Source organism: Hetaerina americana, unplaced genomic scaffold (genome assembly GCF_022747635.1).
Source record: "Hetaerina americana unplaced genomic scaffold, ioHetAmer1.1.p SCAF_7, whole genome shotgun sequence".
NCBI classification, from domain to species: Eukaryota; Metazoa; Arthropoda; class Insecta; order Odonata; family Calopterygidae; genus Hetaerina; species Hetaerina americana.
This window is the reverse complement of record NW_027287316.1, coordinates 21,834,492-21,855,746: the sequence shown is the minus strand read 5'-3', so window position 1 is coordinate 21,855,746 and position 21,255 is coordinate 21,834,492. Positions and strand designations below refer to the sequence as shown.

Genomic DNA, 21,255 nt, shown 5'->3' with positions numbered 1-21,255 from the left:
ATTTTTCATCATATTAAAATGACGGACGTCCATGAAAACACCGCGACAAAAAGCAATCGACATTTTTTATCCTTTTCTTCTTTCGACTCATTTGGGACGTTTTCACGCTCTTCTCCACCCACGGTTGAAATCTTGGCTACAACACTGAAAAAATCAAGACTGAAAACAACGAGGAATAAAAAGGGCATGATTTGGGGACTTGGGTGGACGTTAACTCGTGTGAATAACAATAGCATTATGGAATTCTTGTGTCAACTGGATTTTGTATCGTCCGGGCAGAGACCAGTTGAGCGTCATTTCTTAAAGTTTCAAAATAGATAAAAGTTTTCGCATGCATCCACGCACTTCAGAAGTTTTCAAAGATGACATTCACCTATCGATATTGTACACACGGCCGTAATAGCCCAAATACTCCACAACCACCTGGGTGCAACGAGAGATGGCACGACAAATCTTCAGCACTAACACGAGTTTCAGCCCCGCAGCGACGGAACTTAGCCTTTTCTCTCAATTAATGTTTTACTTTCAGCGCACTACTTTGGTCGGAGGCAAACGAAAGAAATGGATAAATTCCTTCTGAATCTTTGACGCCATGTGATTTTTCGTTCTCCCATAAATATCAACCACTCATGGTGGTATAAAAATCCTAATCGTGCCACCACATGAATAAGCATTTTAAAACGCCGAAACATGTACCACCTGAATGCATCCATATCGTGTATTCACGTCGAGTTCATTTCATCCGAATACGAATTATGACATGTACTCTAATCCGAATCGCTTCAGTCGAGCCGACAATTTACGTAGATTTAAACTACTCGCTCAGGAATAGAATATAGGCTACCTTCACGGTCGAGTTTGGAAGCAACGGCACTTACGATGGGTCATATTTTCTAAAACACTTAAGATGAGAATTTCCCCCAGACTTCCAACGGTTTGGCACAACATAGAGGCTACACTGGATAAAGAGCATCAGCATTTAATGTGTTGATGTTCCGAATCTGAAACACGACCGACATCAATAAAAATTAGGGTTCGTATTTTTGCTTTTCGTTCGGTTTAACTACGCGTCAATCGAAAAGACAAGATGGCACATATTCGAGATCAAAAATCAAACTTACTCCAAAACTCGAAGGAGTTATCCTTTCCGATCGAGCGAGAAGGAATTCTCAACAGCAGCCAGAGAGCTCAGATGGAAGGCGGACGGAGGTGTTCGAGCAGGAATGCAGTCTCTTGCCGAGCGGAGTCACGAGAGCAGGACGGTCAACATTCAATGATGACACACGCGCACACACAATGGCAGCCCCATTGCCCACAGCCTCACGCTGAGGGGGAAACACAGACACACACGCTATAACAAGGCTGACAATCACTGACACTCGAAAAGCATTCCGTCACCCTCTGGGAAGACAATCGGCGGGAGGTCCTCACAGAAAAGACGGATCGGGGTGGATTGGTAGGGGGTGGGAGAAAGAGAGAGGGGGAGAATGGAAGATGCACACCCAATTGTACCGCACTAGCACTAATACAAATAAACGCGGTGCGTTCCAGAGGAGACCATATTCCCTGAAAGCGCCGTGCGGCAAGACGAAGATGACCTCATGGAGAAAGGAAAAGGGCGGAGGGTGAGGGGCTAGATATTACAGTTCGCCGAACGCCGCACCAGAAGTCTGGCGGAAGTGCCGTCGACGCCGAAGGGTGGGGGGCCGGCCGTGGTGATCGGGAAGGCGGGCGGGAGCCGAGCGTTGAGGGAGGGAGAGAGAAAGAGGCCCTTCTTCCCTCGGGTCGTCTTGGGGGGAAGCGAAGCACGTCGGCCAACGCCGGTCACAGTGCGGTGACTCGGTCGCCACCGCCGAAAAGATCACAGAGGGCTCCCTCGAGAAGCCGACGCACGGGATCTTCTCGGGTCGAAGAAACCAGAGCACCCGAATGAAGGCAGGAATTACACCTCGGGAGCACTTGGAAACACCACGTCACTTCGACGGGAATATTCAATGGGTGGCAGGCAGACCAGAATGAGAACACGGCACCGTAAGGTGAGGGCGACGTACGATGTTGACGATAGCGGAGGGGCGAGGACAAGGCGAAATAAGATTAATTGGCACGGGGAAACGACGAACACAGGTCAACACAATGTGAACGACTTTTGAAACAAGGATTACACAAGACCACAAGCGGAGAGATCACTGGCTTATTGAAAAAACGAGATATTTCCGCGGGCGTAACGCACGTAACATCAACAACAACAGCAGCGGTGATGAATATCCTTCGTTGCGGCGTTCACCAACTTTCCTACCCTTCAGACAAGTCCTGTCGGTCCCTAGCAAGAGCACGGGTCCGATACGAACTGAGCGATCTTCCCTAAGCGAATGAAACAGTTGAACAGACGCCGTACACTGGAGGTGGCATGCATGACGGGTCGGCCGGGGGAAAGGCGGGCGGGGGAGGAGGAGGAGGGTTGCCTCGCGGGAAGGGACGGGTGAGTAGGGTGGGTGCGAGACGGAGAGGAGGTGCTCTGGAGGGGAGGGAGAGGCCACGGCAGAGGGGAAGAGAAGAAGAGGGGAATTGAAAGAGGAATGGGCGGAGGGGGCCCGAGCGGGGGAGGGAGGGAGAGGATGACGGACTGTTCTGAGAAGGGGGAGTGCGGGTGGGGGAGAGGGCTGCGCTCGGCGGCCGAGGAGTCTGTGCAGCGTACGTCACGGGAGAAGACGAGCCCCTCCGGGGATACTTATTTTTTTAAAGGGTTTTTGAATGAAGGGGCGGGGGGTGGGGGTGAAAGGGTGAGTCGCCTAGGGAGGAGTGGGAGATGGTGAAAGGGAAGCGGAGTGAAATTGCAAGAACGAGACGCGCGGCAAGGTCTCGCGAGATGCACTTTTCTTGGTCGCTCACGGAAAACAAATGAGGCTCTCCCGCGCACCGGCGCTCTTGCGGCACAAAAACGCATCCTTGCCGCGTAGGAGTAAAATTGAAGCATTGAAATGATTTACGTGAATTTAATTATTCAACCAAACTTATATTTAATCTAGTACCTTCGAAATTCACATGGGACATTGGAAATTGGGGTGACAATTGTGTCCATGGAAACAGCTCTCCGTGGGATCGGGTCCCGAAAACTTGGGCAGAACAATGCAACAAATTCAGAGTGTAAAAATCATTCGCCTTGACCGGGATTAGAACCCTGATCCCTCGATGTCCGAGTGCTTTAGTCAGTTAAAATCCGACATTTTAGGGGCTTTAAAGAAACAACATGTGACGAAATACCGTGCATACAAAGCCACAAGCATTCGTAGTCGTACGCGATGGGCCACACTCCACGACGTTAAAGCTAACTTTAAACACTAGGGGTGTTTTGCCTTTGACAAATTCCAAGAAACTGCGGGAGATGCCACGACTGTAACTTTTAACGGAGTCATCCGCTAAATGATCCGGGAGATCCTGGTTCGAATCCCGGTCAAGGAGACTGATTTTTACCATCTGAAATCGGTGAGTTGTAATGCACATTTAGCGAATGACTCCTCCGTTAAAAGTTGCTGTCGCGGCATCTCCCGCAGTTTCTTGAACTTTGGCAGAGTGGCGGAGTTAACAACGGGTTGAGGGGATTAATTGGTGAAATAATTGTAATACTCCACGAGTTGAAGGATTCGTTCAATCTAAGAAATAAATTGAAATTATTTCAACCATTAATGATTTCTAATTCAACCAAATCACGCCAGGGACTTAAGTTAATTTTGAAACCCCCAACAAAATTTTTAATCGCGCCCCCTACCTTCCCATGTTTTAAAGTATTTACTCGTATTATATCCCACCTAAAGGTCGGGATAGGTCACGCCCACAATATCTGGCAATGCCACTCTGTGGTAATTACATTGAGGGACCCGCGAATATACTAAAACATATCTGATTTAGGCATGACGTGGCCATTTTAAAATCTCGAGAACTGAAACTTCCCTAAATCTTGATCTAATCAAAGATTATATTTTGCTCCCCCAGAATTCTCCTTTTTTTTAATGCCCGCGGAAGAAAATTTTCCAACATGACTGGTCCAGGGGCTCGTGAAAAAGATAAAACCCAGAGAACTTCAATCGCGAGTAGGAAAAGAGAAAAGAATGCAACCAAAAGTGAAAGTGAAGGCAAACTCGCGTTCGCCTGCTCCGCTGAGGGTTTGCTTATTCTTTCCCTGCTCCATTGAAATTCTCAAAAAAAAATGAAATTTAAATCAAGCCTCCTTGAAGCAGAGATTCCACCGACTTGACGACTTTTCACCGCGTTGTTCGTATTCGTTCGGCACAAGCATGCCCTTCAAACACCAGCCTTAAACAAGATTGTATATAAATAACGGGAATCCTTTTATTCGGCTCGTACATGGGTACCAGGAATTATTTTTTTTCTCGTTCCCAGAAAACCGCCCTCTTTTAATGAAGCCATATGCTCTCCATCGAAAACGTCACTTTATCTAAATTTGTCGCCCAAACGTGCTCCAAACGAGGACAGCGATAAAGTCCACGTCCTCTTTCCTCTGGGTCATTGGTGCGTCTCTTAATTGCTGTGCGGAGATGCTATGCTTCAATGAAGGAATTAAATATATTCTCTCCAACGAAATGTCCTCCCGCCCGGCAACACTACCGCGACGCCAAAAACTGCTAGATTGACGGGTCGGATGCGATGATTGTCGTGGAGAATGTTGGGGTGAGATGAGGGGCGGGCTCTCGAAAATCCCAAAACAGAATAGAGTGGAGGTTAGGTAGGATTCAGAACTATTTACCTCAGTTTAAAAACCATTATTCAATATTTTAGGAAACCATTCCAGGGAATTTACTAGCTAGATGAATCAACGCTATTCCGGCTTTTATTGGCACCATAATCTTGCATGGAAACGTTAAAATGCAACTTTAAAAAAGATGCTTAAATTAACTAGAAAAATATGTGAACGTAGGTTTGCGAACACATTACTGGTTATTTAGTTCACAAAATATGCAATGGACCTAAAATCTATCTGTTCTACACTAAATTTGTCTAATTTTATTCACATGATCTTGACTACCGTAATGCGATCGGGATAATAATAAAAATTTTCAACATCATTGCTAAAGAGACATCCTTCCACTTCAAGTAAGAGTTATTTTATCTGTAATTTAACTTTCGCTCCGTGAGTGATTCCCAGCCTAGCTGTTCTGATATTTTAAATACGCTAATAAGTTTATCATAACAAAATTTTACAAATATAGCTCCTCTCCGCTGCAAGTTATCCGATTCGGTAATAAATCCAACTTCATAAGAATCCCATACGCTATCAGCATATTCTAACTGAGGCCTAACTAGGGAAAGATAACATTTAAAAGTTACGACGTATCATTTCATGACGATGGGTTACATGGGAGATCGTGATCTAGCCATTAATTCTATACCCTTCAGTACGTTAACCGTATATATCTGCCAAGATGATCGCTCATGTTCCACGGGTAGTTCCGAGAGGGTATTCAGGAGGGAATTTCTAGAGGTTAAAGACATGGAATGGACATGAAAATCGTTTGTGCCTATTTCCATTTGTTTCCATATTCCATGGGTTGGAAATCATGACGGGTTCCTAAGATTTCCGCTTACGGCCATGGAAATATTACCAGCAGGGCAGGAATGACTATCGTAACATGTCTAATTTCGTATTACCATCATGACGGCCAGCTCATCAACATTGTTGCTTCTTTCGTCGCCAATTATTATGAACACCAGGGCGTGGGAAGTACTTCTTACCCCAACGCATGTTCGGATTTGGATTACAGTCGGGATAGGCATCAGAAAATAATCCTCCAACTATTGATGCGGAACCCGGAAATACAGAAAAAAGTTCGCAAATGTGTTTTGCGTTTTCCTTACGCAAATAAGGATTCTATCGACTGGAAAATTTTTCAAAGCACGGTGGATGAAATACCATTTTTGAGTATGGCTACCGCCACACAGCCGCGTTTTCACCCACTTCACAATGGAATGGAACGAATTTTTTTTCTCCTCACGAGAGATTAAATTTTCACAAAGTGGAGGGGGGACATCACCTCTTCCCAATGAGGAGATATTCCCTGGTTAGCTGGGTTAGTCATCGCTCAATACTCACTCGACTGTTTCATCTCTCGCTCGATTATGACTTCCCGTTCGATTCGAAGGCCAGTCCCACGCACCCGATCTCTCGTCAATGTCAATTCCAAAAATGAGAGCTTAATGACATTCCAGCCCAGGCAAGAATGCATTAGCGGGAAGAGAAAGGAGATGGGGGTTGCTCTAAAAATATTCATGACTCGATCCAATTGATCGCAGAAGCGTAAAAATTTTTGATGACATCGAACATCATCATAAATTTCGACTGTCGTAAAGGAAATGGAGCCGGTCAGTGTGGCATTTGAATTTGATTGGATGCCCTTAACGGATGGAGGCGTAGTAAAAGGACGAGGAGCGACAATTCTGGTCTCTTTTCAAGATTGACTTGACCTGTCTTCCAAAATCGGAGTAAAAGCGGGACCAATAAGGATGGGTAATACCGTTTTGGTTCGAACGAATGAACGTTTTGGTTCGCCTAGCCCCGCACAATTGAGGAAATCACTTTCAATTACGAAGGTAAATAAGCTTAAATGTACTCCTGATTCCAACATCATGGCATGCGCTCGATTATCAACTTGGCTTTCCCGCGCCGTCTTTCAGTAAAAAAAAACTCCCCGACATCGAATTAACACTTTGTTCACTTATACATATGTTTTGATTTGCCTTTCCGCTACGATCGTTTCACAACAGTTGATTATGACATCTGGTGATTTTTCTGTTTCATCCAGAGGAAAATCTGAAAGCGGTGGAGACCGTTCCACATTCTTCGGACGATTTCGCAGAAATAGGCAAAGGCGGCCGATGGGAGGCATTTTCGTTTAAGTAGCCATTAATTACTAAATGACCGTGCATGGTGAAGTCCGCCCGACATGGCGAGACGGGACAACGAGCGTCACCCATGTTTTTTTATTTGTGCGTCTTGCCGTTTCGAAAGCATAAAATGAACTGCCACTAATGATACACCATGATCAAATATGTGCGTGCACCAGGGGCGAGCTCCAATTCCGACCGCTAAAGTGTGATACGTATTTCTTTGGGTCGATTTAATTTTTGGCTTGCGGAGACTCCGTTAATCTCGAGAAGGCCTTGCCATATATGGAAAAGGCCCAGCAAAGAGCCGACGAGCAGTGAATACCAGTAGAGAGAGAGAGAAAGACAGAAAAAACCGAACGTGAGAAAGGCAGGAAGAGAAACTCCCGTCAAGGACTTTTTACTTCAGAGTAGCGGCGTCGGTAAAGTGGGCGCTATACGTTACATAAAATGTATATATACTCTCGTATGTATTTCCCTGCGGCGTTATGGAATGGAGCCATGGGGTATCTCACTCGGATAATCGGGTAACTGGAACGGTCTTATCGATTCCAGCCGTTGGAACCCGTCGCTCGCCATGGAGTGGGACGTCGGTTCGAGGCTTCGTGCCACCCGAAACACCAAGGTTGGGTATCCGGGCTCCGCCACTGTCTCCATCGAAAAAGCGCTGCATCTGCCGGCGTAACGAGAACACCGTCGGTTGCCATGGCAGCGAATGAACCGAAGGTTGGTGGAAAAACAACAGTTTACCAGGGCTAAACGACGAAAACAAGTCGAGAAGCAACTTCTCGCTCTTGCAATTGCATTAAATGCACATAATTCCGGCGTCAAGTGACGACGGAATCGCCCCAGTCATCTCCAATGATACCACTCGTCTTCAAATTTCCCGTTATTCCCCTCCTGGCCTCCTTCTCGTCCCTTGTGCTGGTCACACTAGTCCATGCGACGTTGGACGTAGAATCATTCGTGATTTCTCACCGATTCAACCAGCGGTTACTTTATTTAAATCGCGGAATCAAAAGAAAAATTCTAAAACTAAACACATGAGTCTAAAACCAAATGTTCCGCAAAAAGTTCGGACCGTGCGTTATGACCAATGCACTCTAGTTAACTGACGGTAAACCAAAAACAACTGAAGCCATCTAGCGCCATTCTGCGAATTAAATTTTCGTAAAAAATCACACCGGAAAAATAAATCTGTGTGGCTCACTTGACACGACTGCGTGATTTATTTTTTTTCCTTCGGCAATTTACGTGACGAATATCATGATGGGGGGCCAGTGCCTTGCAATCCGAAACCAACAAATAACGTATAGGTGGTCATCTATCAGCATAATTAAGTCAAGGATAGAAAATTAGTCAACAGGGAAAATGAATAGCTATATCAAATAATTTATTCGTACATGAATAAAAAAAACAGTCGACGTATCATTAAGCATTTCTTTTTGATCTTTAGCGATGGATTTAGAGGTTTCAGAGCTCGATAACACACTCACTTTTCGCAGATTTTAACGACAAACAAACAAAGATGCACAATTTACTATATATCAAACTTCAAGAAGTTCTATGATTGGGATCGCGCATGCATGGCTGTTGACCGACCCAACACCCCCAGCCAAATGCCCTTGCAGGGTATTTTTTATTTATTTTAGTACTCTACCACCCATCGCTAGGGTGTGTGGCAGGGGTGAATACGCACCGGGCTAATTTTGACTTGATAATAACCCTACCGCGGTCGGACAATGTTACTCTGATCCCTTATCGTTTGTGGAGTAAATGACATCTTAAATCCATCTGTTTTACACTTGATCTCTGAATTTTACTGGCATGATCTCTTCTACCAGAGCGCGATCGTAATAATAATTCATTTTCAACATCACCGCGAAAAGAACGTCTTTCCAATTTATGCAAGAGCCTCTATCTGTAATTTAACCTTCGCTCCGTGACTGATTCCCAACTTAGCTGCTCTAATATATTGGATACGCTACTAAGATTACCATAACAACGTTTTACAAATCTAGCTCCTCTACGATGCACGCGATCCAACTTCATTGATTAATCTGGGGTATTATGTAGGTGTACGAGACGTAACCCACCTGGGATATTTTATGAGGAGACCATTAGGCTTTTTAAAGCACTTGTATATGTATACATATTTAAAAAGACCATAAACTCAGTAATCAACCCGAAGGTTTGGTAGTTGATGGTAGAGTTCACCCAGTATTAAGACCGACGGCGTTTGAAATTCACACATCTGGTTATGGGGGCCAGCTCCTTTCCCTGAACAGGTTATGATTTCTCAGGAAGATCTGGTACCGGAAAAATCACCTAGCTTAGGTGAAGCAGCAGGTGCCTAGAGAGGATTGTCCGGGAATCGAACCCGGGTCCCGGCTGGGTCCGGGAATCGAACCAGTAGTCCAACGCTCTACCCCTGGACAACCGCGACCCACACACTAGATGTATGTATGTAACCAAACGATGAGTCTGACTCTTGTTTTCTGAATACTTCCGCATTTCCATGGAAACAGCTGACTATTGAGGGCGAGGTAAACGAATGGAATCCGCCCAAACCCAGTCGAAACATTATTACGCTTCTCCACAAACATGGATTTCTCGCCGCGTAATAGAAATGAAAGGCACGAACTCTTTCCGCTCTGCTGGCGATGAGTCAGCCACCTTCCAAGAGAACTTACTACGAGTGAAAAATCTAGGCTCGTCGACGTCACAGCGGCAACCGGATGATGACGTGGCCGCGGCGGGATGGAGGGAGGGGGCGGCGAGCGACTTTCGCCCGCCCTGAGCGATCGCGGTGACTTATCGCGCTGCTGTTCAGTTCGTTCGACCAGGGGAGTGAGATGGAGGCGACCGGCCCGAGAATGGAAGGAAGCGACGAAGAATAAACGGAAGTTACATATTCTTACCTTTTTTCATTTTTCCGAGAAATCAATTCCCAATCTCCTGTTGTGGAAATTTCCCAAGTACCACGTTTGGGGAAGGGGGAGGAACCAACCTTTTCCTCTCTTCGAAAGAGTTCTTCTATCCCCTCTGCTACCGCCACCCTCATAATGTTGAGCCGACAGAGTAAATATTATGTGATGGAAATATTCCTTCGTTCGCCTTTTTTTTTCTCCCCAACGTGGCGCACTACTCATCGTGATCCGTCATTTTAAACAACCGGAAGTCAACACAATCCACGGATGAATTTCGCGGATATCAAAGCCGATAAGGAAGAAGCCTCTTCGGCGCTTCCCCTGAACTGACATTGCCTTGGTTAAGAAATCTGAAGCACATAAGTAAGAATTCCATCTTCATCTGATAAATTGTAATTTTCAGCGTACTACTATCGTCTGATAGTTTGATGGGACTGATAGATTGTCTACTATGACCGATACAAGAAACTGGTGTTCACAGTCGTAGGCGTAGTTGTTAGAATCTTTTGTGATACCTAATTATCACGCTATCCCTGAGCTTATAAAAAGCGAGATTTTTTTAGCAACAGAAGTCCGACATGGATCTATTACACAGAAAAACTAGTTTAGACACAAAAACACCTGGCAGTGAAATTCCCTAGAAATATTTCGCGTAATTCGCTGGAATTTCGTATCACCATTTTCCCTAGAATATTTATTTTGGGAAAGAATTCCCGAGAACGATATTTCCCGGAAAAGTATTTCCCTGCGAAATCCTTTCGCCTATACACCATTTTTCTAGATATAAATATCATGAAGTCCAGCTAGCGTGTTTGCTATTATATGATTGAAAAAAAAAACAAAATAATCAACCCGAAAGCTGCTTTTATAGTCTACAGCTAGAGCCTTCCTAATGCTAAATTCACAGGCGATTGACAATCACACTTCGGGGAAGGGGGATTGAGTTCCTTTCTCTGTGTCCCTTGTGGTTTCCGTGGAAGATCTGACACTAGAAACAATATAACGCAGCTGAGGGTAGCTGAGAGTTCTCGGAGACGACAAACGGAATTGTACCTCAGGTGCCCAGTGCTTTAACCAACGGGGTACCACGCCAATTGTATGATTAAAGTCTAAAAACAAAGTTGCTATCGTCCAGCCATGGCAATGACTGGAATTCAATAAATTACTATGTGCTGTCATTTCTTTCCCATTCACGGAGAAATGTGTATCGCGTTAGGGTTACGGGAAAGTTCATAAAAAGTATCTTTAGCGAGTAAAAAACACGACAAAACATGACGACTCTGAATATCGCAATTAATATAACTTCACGCACAAATCGTTTAGGCTCCCTTCATTTTCTTTTTAATTTTAACTTCTGTGATTCAACTCATGATGATGGCAATAGGGTACATTTTCGTATCATCTAACGAGAACTTGCAACTCTGACCCTCCCTCATTATGTAGAAAATTCAGGAGACTGCGAAAAAATGAGTTCCGAAAATTGAACATGACGTTCATTTCGCTCCCAAATCCTTAGTACAGGATTAACTCGCCGTTTTCCGCACGCCATTTCTCTTCGTAAAGGGCGTTGCCTTGGCGCAATGAAGGCTTTCCTTGGAGTTACTGGGGTCGAGAAGACTTTAACAGTGACGTGCTAAAAATGGCGGATCGGTTCGGGCATCCAGCGAAGATAAAGAGACATTAAATTCATTAACACGCCAGAGCAGGATCAATATAATACACACTGTGCTGACTGCATCTCACTTCTTGGAATTATTAAGAATAATTAGCTTTGTTAAAATTTATGGAAAAAAATATTGTTTTAAACAAGTCGAGTTTCAACAGGGTAAGAGAACACAAAAGCTCGATCAAGTCTACATTAGTAACATTTTTTCTTCGAGTATAGCTGGAAAGGTTATTTTTTTATTATTTACATATACCCTGAAAGCCACCGCTGGAGTGTGTGGCAGGGGGTGAATACACACCAGAATAATTTTACCCGAACAATTTCGCCCAAACACCTTTATTCATTCCTAATGCCATAAAACTCGGTAAAATTTGCCAATCGAGTGAAAAAAGTGAATAAGATCGTCGTTCCTTTTGGAGCGAACGCGAATGATTTCGTATAATGAGCGCTCCTCAGGGGAGTGGGAATATTTTACGAGGGTGGTGAAATTCGGATTCACGCGTCGAATCTGAAAGGCCTCCTCCTCACCAAAGTCGTTTCAACAACGGAGTGAAGATGAATGTCATCGAATCGAAAATCCATACCTCGATATAATCCGCAACGTGGCCTTTAAGACTTAAAAGGGCACAGGACACACACACACACGTATTTACCCCGTTTTCCCAAACTGAGATTAGAAAATGAAAAAGTACATTCGCTGCGACTTCACCGATCTCGAACACCGAATCTCGATACCCCGTTTAAATGTCGCGTTTCGAAGGCAAGACAGGGATCGTGCAAATCTTAAGGATAACAGTCAGTCGGGGATCGAGATGGTGCGGGGGCTATCGTACTGGCTTCCCACCCTGAGGGCTCCGGTTCAAATCCCGGCGGTGTTGAATATTTGTCAGAGGTATCTCAATCCCTGTTTGAGGTGCTTTGTGGATGGCCTTTGAGTGAGTACGCCGTCCGTCGGATGGGACGTTAAACTGCGGACCCCTTGGCGCCTTTCGTAAAGATTAGGCTAATGCCTACGCCGGGTTTCTCTCCACCCTTCATCCTTTCCTGTCCATCCCCTATGGCGCAAATGACCTTAGCGGTCGGTCGCCTCCCCTCAAAACTACTACTACCCAACAGTAAGTCAACTCCTTCTTTTTCGCAAAAACAATTGTCTTTAAGCACCACCTTTTTACGGCTGAAACGGTAGTAAATAGTCTTGCACGTGCCCTTCATCATGTTCCATAATTTCGCCCTATTCGTTACCTCAATTCATTTCGAACTAAAATTCTTGCAGCGTTTTACCCCAAAACGTGAAATGAAACGACTTAAAAATACTCATTAGTAACGCAAACTTGAAAACTTGCTTGAAACGTTATTTGAAAAAGTATGGCCCAGCATAGAGATTAGGGTGGAATTGCAATGTTTTTCTTTCCTACGCCTCATGAATGAATTCCATTACGTAACGACATCCACCATTCCACAGCATAAAATTACTTTTTCATTCAATGCACACTCAAAATGCCAACAAAAACTTGCCAATTATTCATAAAATAACAACATAAATCAATCATTATCAAATACCGCACACGAAATTAATAAACCATTGCGAAACTGGGAGGATCAAAAATTAATAACTGAAAGCGCAGGGAAGGAAGATGGGCAGGTTTAAAATGTTTTCATCAGTTTTTTTTATTAATCCGAACATTGAACATTCACACAGAAATTGAATTCGACATGCCTTTTCTGAATACACATTTGATATCAACTCTAATCCATCATTTGGCAGGTGATGCATGCATAAAAATTCTAAAATTCAAAGAGAAACTGAAGATGCAGTGAAAATTCATCAGCATAACGAAGCTTAAATAATTTAATTCACACAATCCGATATACTTTAAGTTCACACAACGCAGAATCGTGCAAGGGGTCAAACTGCTGAACAAAAAACAACATCTCAACCGGAAATTTGATTGACGGGACTCGTGCTCAATCGATTGAAGTGGCTTTTCAATCGCGAGGTCGCTAAACCGCTTCTTCCTATTCTATCCTCACTCCAACGTATTCTCATCCGCCTTCATCATGTTCCGAGAACTACCTCAGCCACTTTCATTTTCCTCAGGCTACTTTCCTTTCGTAATAAAAACATTTTTTTTTACGTCTTGGCAAATGCTGCGAGAGGGATAAGACTGTTGACACCATTTACTTATTTCACGTAGGTTAGTGGGTGATTATCGAGTTGTGCAAGTAATAAAGTAATAACATTAAATATCGCTATTGGGGCATGATTGAGACTACTCGTAGATAGCCCCTTCTCAGACCTAACCCTCGTCACTTACATGTATAAATATGTAAACAGTCGGCACAATAAGGCGTGTGGAAATTTTTAATATGATTGTAAGGGAAATGCGAAATAAAATAAAGAAATAATGGTCCAGGGAGGGGATCACAGAGTTAGCATATCATCTATCAAAGAGCTTAGGAGTATAGCACTTCACCGGAGGAATTATCCAAATCGAAATCTCACCATGCAGTGGACAGAGCACCACTCCAACCCTGCCTCGAATGACAAAACATTCAAGGGCCAGATTTAGCGGAACCGCATTCGTTAAAGGAAAGTGCAACTAAAGCGTATCGACACAAAGCTGGTAATTTATTTTCCTTTGCAATAGATCAGCATGGTAGAATTTTAATCGAAACCTAAACAGAACAAAAACTGAAGTAAGTACATACACACAAGCAGGTTTTGGTATAGACCTTGTACAATGTCTGTCCCAAAGGTAGTACGACTTATTTTTCCCCAGATAGACGGGTGGCAATTTCTCTGGCTAGGTTCGAGGGAGGGGAGTCTCAGGAAAGGCTGAAGGCCGGTTACAGTTGGCTTCCAGCATTTTCGGAGTGCGGAATGTTCGTTTGCGAAACCTCTATAACGTGACCTCGTTAGGCTCTGTCATGGACTGGTTATTGGAACAGTGTTACGGCATCAAAATTTGCGTGAATCCGGGAAAAAAACTCATTGCATGCTCGAGGTCATAATACCATGGGTATATCGGATGTTTTTAGTGGCACAAGTTGTTTCGGGAGGGTAGAGAAGAAGTTGTAGACTCCGAACGTTCAAGACGCCCTTGACGAACAAAAGGAAACACACAAAGATCTGCCAAGGGCTGCACGGCCATGCCTCAGCCATCCTACAGCCCTAAAGTTACCCCAGCAGACTTCTTCCTCTTCCCCCGCTTCAAATCCGAGCTGAAAGGACGTCACCACAGCTCGGTAGAATCGTTAAAACAGGCCGTGACGAGGGAGCTTAGCAGCACTCCTGGGGCGCAGCCTTCCAGAAGGCGTCCGAGGCGTAGAAAACCCCCTGGCAGCGGTGTGTGGACGCACCAGAATTCTAATTCGAAGAATTTTGAGCGAATGAATTAATTCTGGCAAAGTAATTCTTTTTAATCGACTAGGTCGAACTACTTTTGGGACTGACCTTGTAGTGCGCGCAGTGGGCAAAGAGACGAGCCTATGAAGTTTACGTAAAAGAAGAAGGAAACTAATTAGACAAAACCAGAGGCACAATGCGTTTACTCGAGGCCTTAGGTTTAGTTTTTACTCAGGGAAACATAGAGGAGAAGAGTTTCGGAGTAAAGCAATACTTTTAATTACGAGAAACGAAAGGTAATATAAGGAAATAAAAAGATTAATATTAAAAGTAACAGAATAGTTTGGAGAAATGTTCACCAACCAATCCCTTGGATTCCATGACCCGTGATAATGTTTAGAAAAAAATCAAACTCATTAAGGCGCTGAAGGAGTATACAGGTATGCTGAAGGAGTATACAGGTATGCTGAAGGCATATACCAGAATGAAACCTTTTCATAAAAAAATATTTATTCTTTATGGTTAGAAATTTAGCACCGTATGACCTGCATTAATGTCATATCGTTCATTCGTTTTCGCTTTCACAAAAAGCGTCGCTGAAAAGACCGGAACGGGAATCTTCTCGCGGGGATGGAAGAATGAATCGTTGAGTTCGATCCGAACTTGGCGTGCGCGCGAACGGACCGACGAGCGAAAATCAGAGAGACGAAAAGTGAGGACCACTTTTGTCATCGGATTCTTGACGACTGATCGGGGGCAGCATTGCACTTCCATTCGCACAGTTTCATCCCACGGCAAAGCGAGGCGACCGTACGCGCACAGAGGGATTTGAAGATCCTAGACGGTGAGGGGGATAGATAGGGGAGGGAAGCAAAGGGGCGTGGAAAGGGAGAAGTGAGTGTGGGTCACGAGATAAGACCGGATGTATTAATAATATGATAAAAAGAAGCGACCCAGAGGGAGCGAGGAGTGAGGGATAAAGGCTTGGCGAATGGAGATAGTGACCTTTTTTTTTAAAGCGAAGGGGAAGGAAGGAAAGGGGTATTAGGAGAGAGACTGTGGCTAGGGGGAGAGGGCTAGCGGTGGGGTGGGGGCTGTCCAAATGCCCAGCGGAAGTAGGGAGGCAAGCGGTGCAAACGGAAAAGAGAGAAGATACAAGGGCGAACTCAAATGTGTAAAGCAAAAGTTTTGGGCCGGAAGGCAGGGTCCTGACATACGAGCTCACAGGGGTTTTTATTTCATAATTTATTGGGCTTGAGAGGGCAGTCGCGAAGGATTTGTTCCAGGGTTATAGTGTCCTCTCCATCCACTCCGAGTGTACAAACGCGATCCCTGTATGGTGGCGTTCATTCATGGTAAAACCCATGCCGAAAAAGACGTGGGACAAGTTGGCTAAACTTGGGGCCGATGAACCAGTGGTCACGGATTCCAATCCAAATACCTCTCTGAACATCAGCACCAGCGTTGGGATACCAAAGCCGCGAGTTTTCTGGAAATCCGAACTTCCTGGTAAACTGAGCGCGGAACACGAATTCGGAAATGTCACGGGGTAAAAATCAAACGCCTCGACCCGGATTCGAACCCACATCCCTCGATATCAGGCAGAAAACTTGGGCCGAATAAGCTACCATAGCGTCCTCTCACGCCATGGATTTCTAAGGACTGTAACGGAACAAAGTACCATGAAGAATAAACATACTAATAGCATTTAGGGGGCCGAGAGCTAAGGTCATATGCACCATTAGGGATGGACAGGAAAGGATGAAGGGGAGAGAGAAACTCGGCGTCGGCATTAACCTATTCTTAACGAAAGGCGCCAAGGGGTCCGCAGCTTAAAGTCCCATTCAACGGACAGCGTACTCACTCAAAGTGCCCTCCATGTATGTACACACATAAAATGACACAAAGTAATCGTAATCCCGGAATCATGGGAAGTCACGGTGGACGAGGACGCCTCAGTAGCAACAGGATAAAGCATTCGGCCGGCGATCGAGAGGTCCGAGTTTGAATCCTGGTCAAGTCAAGGTAACTTGGAAGATGAGATTTTAGGTATCTCAACCCTTAGAGGAGGTATTACGGTAAGTGAGATCACGTCAATAAAATGAGCGAGATTACGTGTAGAACAGATAGATTTAAGATGTCATTTTCCCCACGAAAGACGAGGGATCACAATAAAGTTGTCCGGACGAACTAGAAGGAAAAAGTGTTCGGGTCTAAACTAGCCTGGTGTGTAATCAGCCTCTGCCACCCACCCTAGCGGTGACTTGCAGGGAACTAAAAAAAATACAAAATACAAGACGAATGGAGATAGCGAATTCATTGCTACAGTTTGAACATTTTTGAATTTGTGGGCACACCAGTGGGTATGACTTCTTGGCTAAGGCCATCTACTGATGGGACATTTAGCGCAGTTTATTTGAATTTTCAGGTGTCACATTGGAAATTAATTGGTCCCGAGTGTACGCCGCGAGTTAAAATGAACGTTGAGTTGATGACAGCGACGTCATTCAAAAACGAAAAAATTGGAACAAGTACATTCGTTCACCGATCCATGGAAATTTGCCTTCTTACTTTTCAAATTCTAGTGAGTAAGTTATTGGATACATTTTTACTACTTTCTAAGGTTCATGTGCTTGTTAGTTGATAGTATACAAATGTATTTGCATGCGTACAAATTAAAAAGGTTTTTGTATGAATGTATACGCCAATATGGGTGTAATTTGCATCAATATGTTGATTTTGAATGTGGTTTTGTTCTCTTTTACGGATGGTGACCTAACACCCCCCGCCACACACCCTTGCGGCGGCTTTCAAGGTGTTATTTAGGTGTAGAATAAGTGTCTGAATTGCATGTGTGCCTCTTCTCTTTTAATGCATTTTCTTGTTCTCTTTGTGTAGGCATGTTGCATGAATGGTGTTCGGTCACCCCCTTTCCACAAGGTTTTTGGTTGATTTCGGGGTACCAGGTGCATGAGGAAATAGAGGGAATATATGCAGTATGGCTGGTGACCTACCACCCCCTGTCAAACGTCCTTAAAAATGCTTGCGGGGTATTATGTAGATGTAACCCAGAAGAGTGGAATGGAAGAAGTACAATGGACATACGGCATGGAATGGTGAGGAGAGCAACGAAGTCGACGTTTAAAATAGACTTCGGCGAGATACGAGCATTGACACGGTTTCTTTCAAATGCCTTTTCAATCTCGCCCCCGGTATGAAAGACGATTTCCGAAATAAATTAGCATGGGATTCCAATTGCTCAGTCCGATACGGTTATTTCTCCTTGGCGAACTCTTTATGTCAAGGAAACCACAATTAGCCAACACAACGATGCGCGTGCTGACATCAGAAGGAAAACCTCAATTTCTCCGTAAGTTAAAACTCCCGCTCGCGACGACCCCAACGTCAGCGTTAGGGCGGAAAGGAGTGAAATCAATCACCACGTCCGCTACCGAATTTCCACCGTCCGAAACGCTTACCAGAGTGACTGGCAATGTGACGCGAATCTGTGACTGCGATGACGCAAGAATGCCATCCGCCGTGCCAACTCGTGTCCACCCCGCCCCTAAAAACAATTGCCCTTCCCCTTCCATCGCTCATCTTACCAGTTTTTTTGTAAAGAATTTTATCTGTGTTTGAAGCCTAAATATGTTCTTCCTTCTCTGGTACCAGATTTGGAGATTTCACGACTCCCGGCCTTCTTAGTGATTACTGCTTTAGCAATGTGGGCGTGGGCGGTTGGTGAAAAACCACAGAAGAGGGCGCGGAGAGTCCACTCGTGATAGTAAGGTGCTCGTCATGCCCTGCAGGAAGAGGAAAGGTGGCGAGCGAGAGGCACATGTCAGAATACTGACTCTGATGGTTTGAAAGAACGCCAAAAGAATGAGATACTGAAATCTGAAATTCTAAGATTATTATTTGAGAAATATCTCACATTCATAATCATTTGCAGTCTTCCAATGAAATGTAAACTAAGTTTTGAACGCTCCCCCGATTATAACTGATGGGGCTACCTTAATAATCTGGACTCGTTCAGTCTGATAGAAACAAAATTATCAGAATTAAGGAGTACGACAAGTGCATTTCAATGAGCCACCCCGAAAAATAAGTCATTGAAGAGCAAAGCCCCACCTGGGACCATCGGATTCCCCCGACGACGCTAAACTTATAAGAACAGCAAATGGCTACTGTCGACAAACGAGGCTACATAAATCCGCCTGGCGGGAAAAAACTGCAACCGAGACACAGGATCAACCAAGCGTTGAAGCCGGTGCTGCGGAAAATAAAGACATCAAGGAGAAAGAGAGGGGAACACGTGAGCAACAGCCAAGGAGTGGCCTAAATCCAAGCAGAGGACGTACGGCAAAAATGATAACCCGGTATCAACGCCCTGAGGATGGTGACGGAGTTAGTCATCGAAACGTCGGCAACTAAAACATTGATCCGCCTGAATGCCCGCAAAGACTAGTGCAATAGTGCGTCGGGAAAACAAAATTACCAAGAAGTGTTTCACAACCAGAATACTACTAAGCAACGTCGTGGACTGTGAAAGCACTTACTCTCCGTGGACTACAACCTAGAAGTGGTGGAACAGTTGGCGAGTTCCGATGACCATGGGAGCTGTACTGACTGAAGCAATGATTATTGTCCATGATGATGGATCGATTCCACGCCTGATAGCTCGAAAGATAAAGATAAGTCAGGCGAATTGTAGTCTATGCAGGGCCTGCGCATTCACCGACTACCCCAGATGAATAGCCACGTAAGATGGTGGTGTAAAAATTAAAGTACTGAAAAGAATGGCAACGAAAAATCACCTGAATCATTTTTCCTATTAGATAATGTCAAAAAGAAATAAATGGATACATAATTACGCCGCAAATTTAAAAATTATAGAACAACTGAGGAAATCGGTTGTTCGATCGAATGATTTAGAACTTGTTCACTTTTTGTCCAAGTTCCAAATGATTCCACGCTTCTATTCCGATAAATTCGGCAGTGCATGAATAATGGCGCACTAGTGCCTAAACGCGCAGGGCCCAAACAAGGGGTTTTAACGTGTAGCAGTTAATGAATCCAACTTTTCTCTCACCAAACAGTTAATTCCATGTGAGCTCAGAACGGAATGGATGGTTGCGACAATGCTTTCCACTCAAACGGATGGATGATACGACATTCGGAACCATTTCTGGGTGCCGAAACAATGAATTGGAGGAGACGCCTAAACCATCCAAGACTTCCTTGATCCGCGAAGGAGTGAGAGATGGAGTGTGTGAGGGAGCAGAACGCATCTCTCCTCTCTTCACCCTCCCCGGGAGGAGGACTGAGGAACTGGCAGACAAAATCTGGGCAAACCGGATGAGGAATGAAGAGACGCACGCGTATGTACACACATATGTACATTGAGAGAGATAGAGAAAGATAAGGAAAGACTGGAAAGAAATGAATAAGACAAGGCAAACCAAAGAAGGGAAAGGGGAGTGGGTGTTGGCTTGGGGAGTGGGAGAGAAAATGAAGGAGGGGATATGCGTTGGACGGAGTAAGTTTCGCGTGAGAGGAGAGTGGGGTGGGAGGAGAAGAAGTAGTTTGGGGCGAGGATCCCGAGGGTTTTATTTTCATTTTAGAGAGACGAAAAGGAAGGAGGGCGGCTGCGTTGGAAAGAGTAATGCGTATGTGCATAGCAAGAACTGGAGAGATAGAGAGAGATATGAGAGAGCGAGAGAGAGATGAGGGCAAATACCAGGAGAGGAGGGAGAAACTCGCAGAGAGAGAAGGGAGAAGAGTGTGGGATGGGAATGAAACAAACATCAAAAAAAGGGTATAAGGGTAGGAGGTGGAGAAAGATGATGAATAAACGGCAATATAAGGAAGCAAAAGAAAAGGGAGGCACGAATGGAGACAATGAGAGAGAGAGAGAGAGAAAGGGAGGAAAAAAGAGAGGGTGGAAGGGTTTGGCATACGAGGTGATGCTTTTTACAGAAAAAAATAAAGGTACCCCTTGGGCGTGGAGGAGGGAAACGGAGACAGGAGTGGTGAAGGAGAAGGGTGAGGATAGGCAAGGGGTGTGTGCGAGGGAAAAATCCTTTTGAATTAAGTACAGTCACTGCGTAAATAAGACCGAACGAAAGTTTTGGCGTCCGCGGGAGGGGGAAGAGAATATCCTTCCATTATTTTCACCCGAATGGAGACTTCGACGAGAAATCAAAAAAAAAGAAGAAATTAGGCAGGGGAAGAAAAAAATATATATATACTTTCCCACTACGATTGGTCGGAATGTCAAAAAAAAATCACTCAATCGATGGGATTTTTCGTTCCTTACCGATTTTTAATGAAAAATTCTATTAAAAGTTTTCGGGAAAGTTTGTCGAGAAAGAGAAAATAAAAGGAGCGAGGAAAAGAACGTGGAAAATATATTG

General features: G+C 44.5%; 1 protein-coding gene across 5 annotated transcripts in view; it reads right to left on the bottom strand.

The window, feature by feature from the left end:
- pico (ras-associated and pleckstrin homology domains-containing protein pico) overlaps nucleotides 1–21,255 on the bottom strand; it is a 178,680-nt gene that overhangs the window by 24,158 nt on the left and 133,267 nt on the right. Inside the window, exon 1 of one of the 5 annotated variants that reach the window (XM_071594885.1) lies at nucleotides 1,122–2,346. The exons of the other annotated variants lie outside the window; for them this stretch is intronic. The gene's annotated coding sequence lies outside the window, so the exon portion shown is untranslated. Of the gene's footprint in view, nucleotides 1–1,121; nucleotides 2,347–21,255 lie in introns of those variants that run through there. 5 annotated transcript variants of the gene reach the window in all.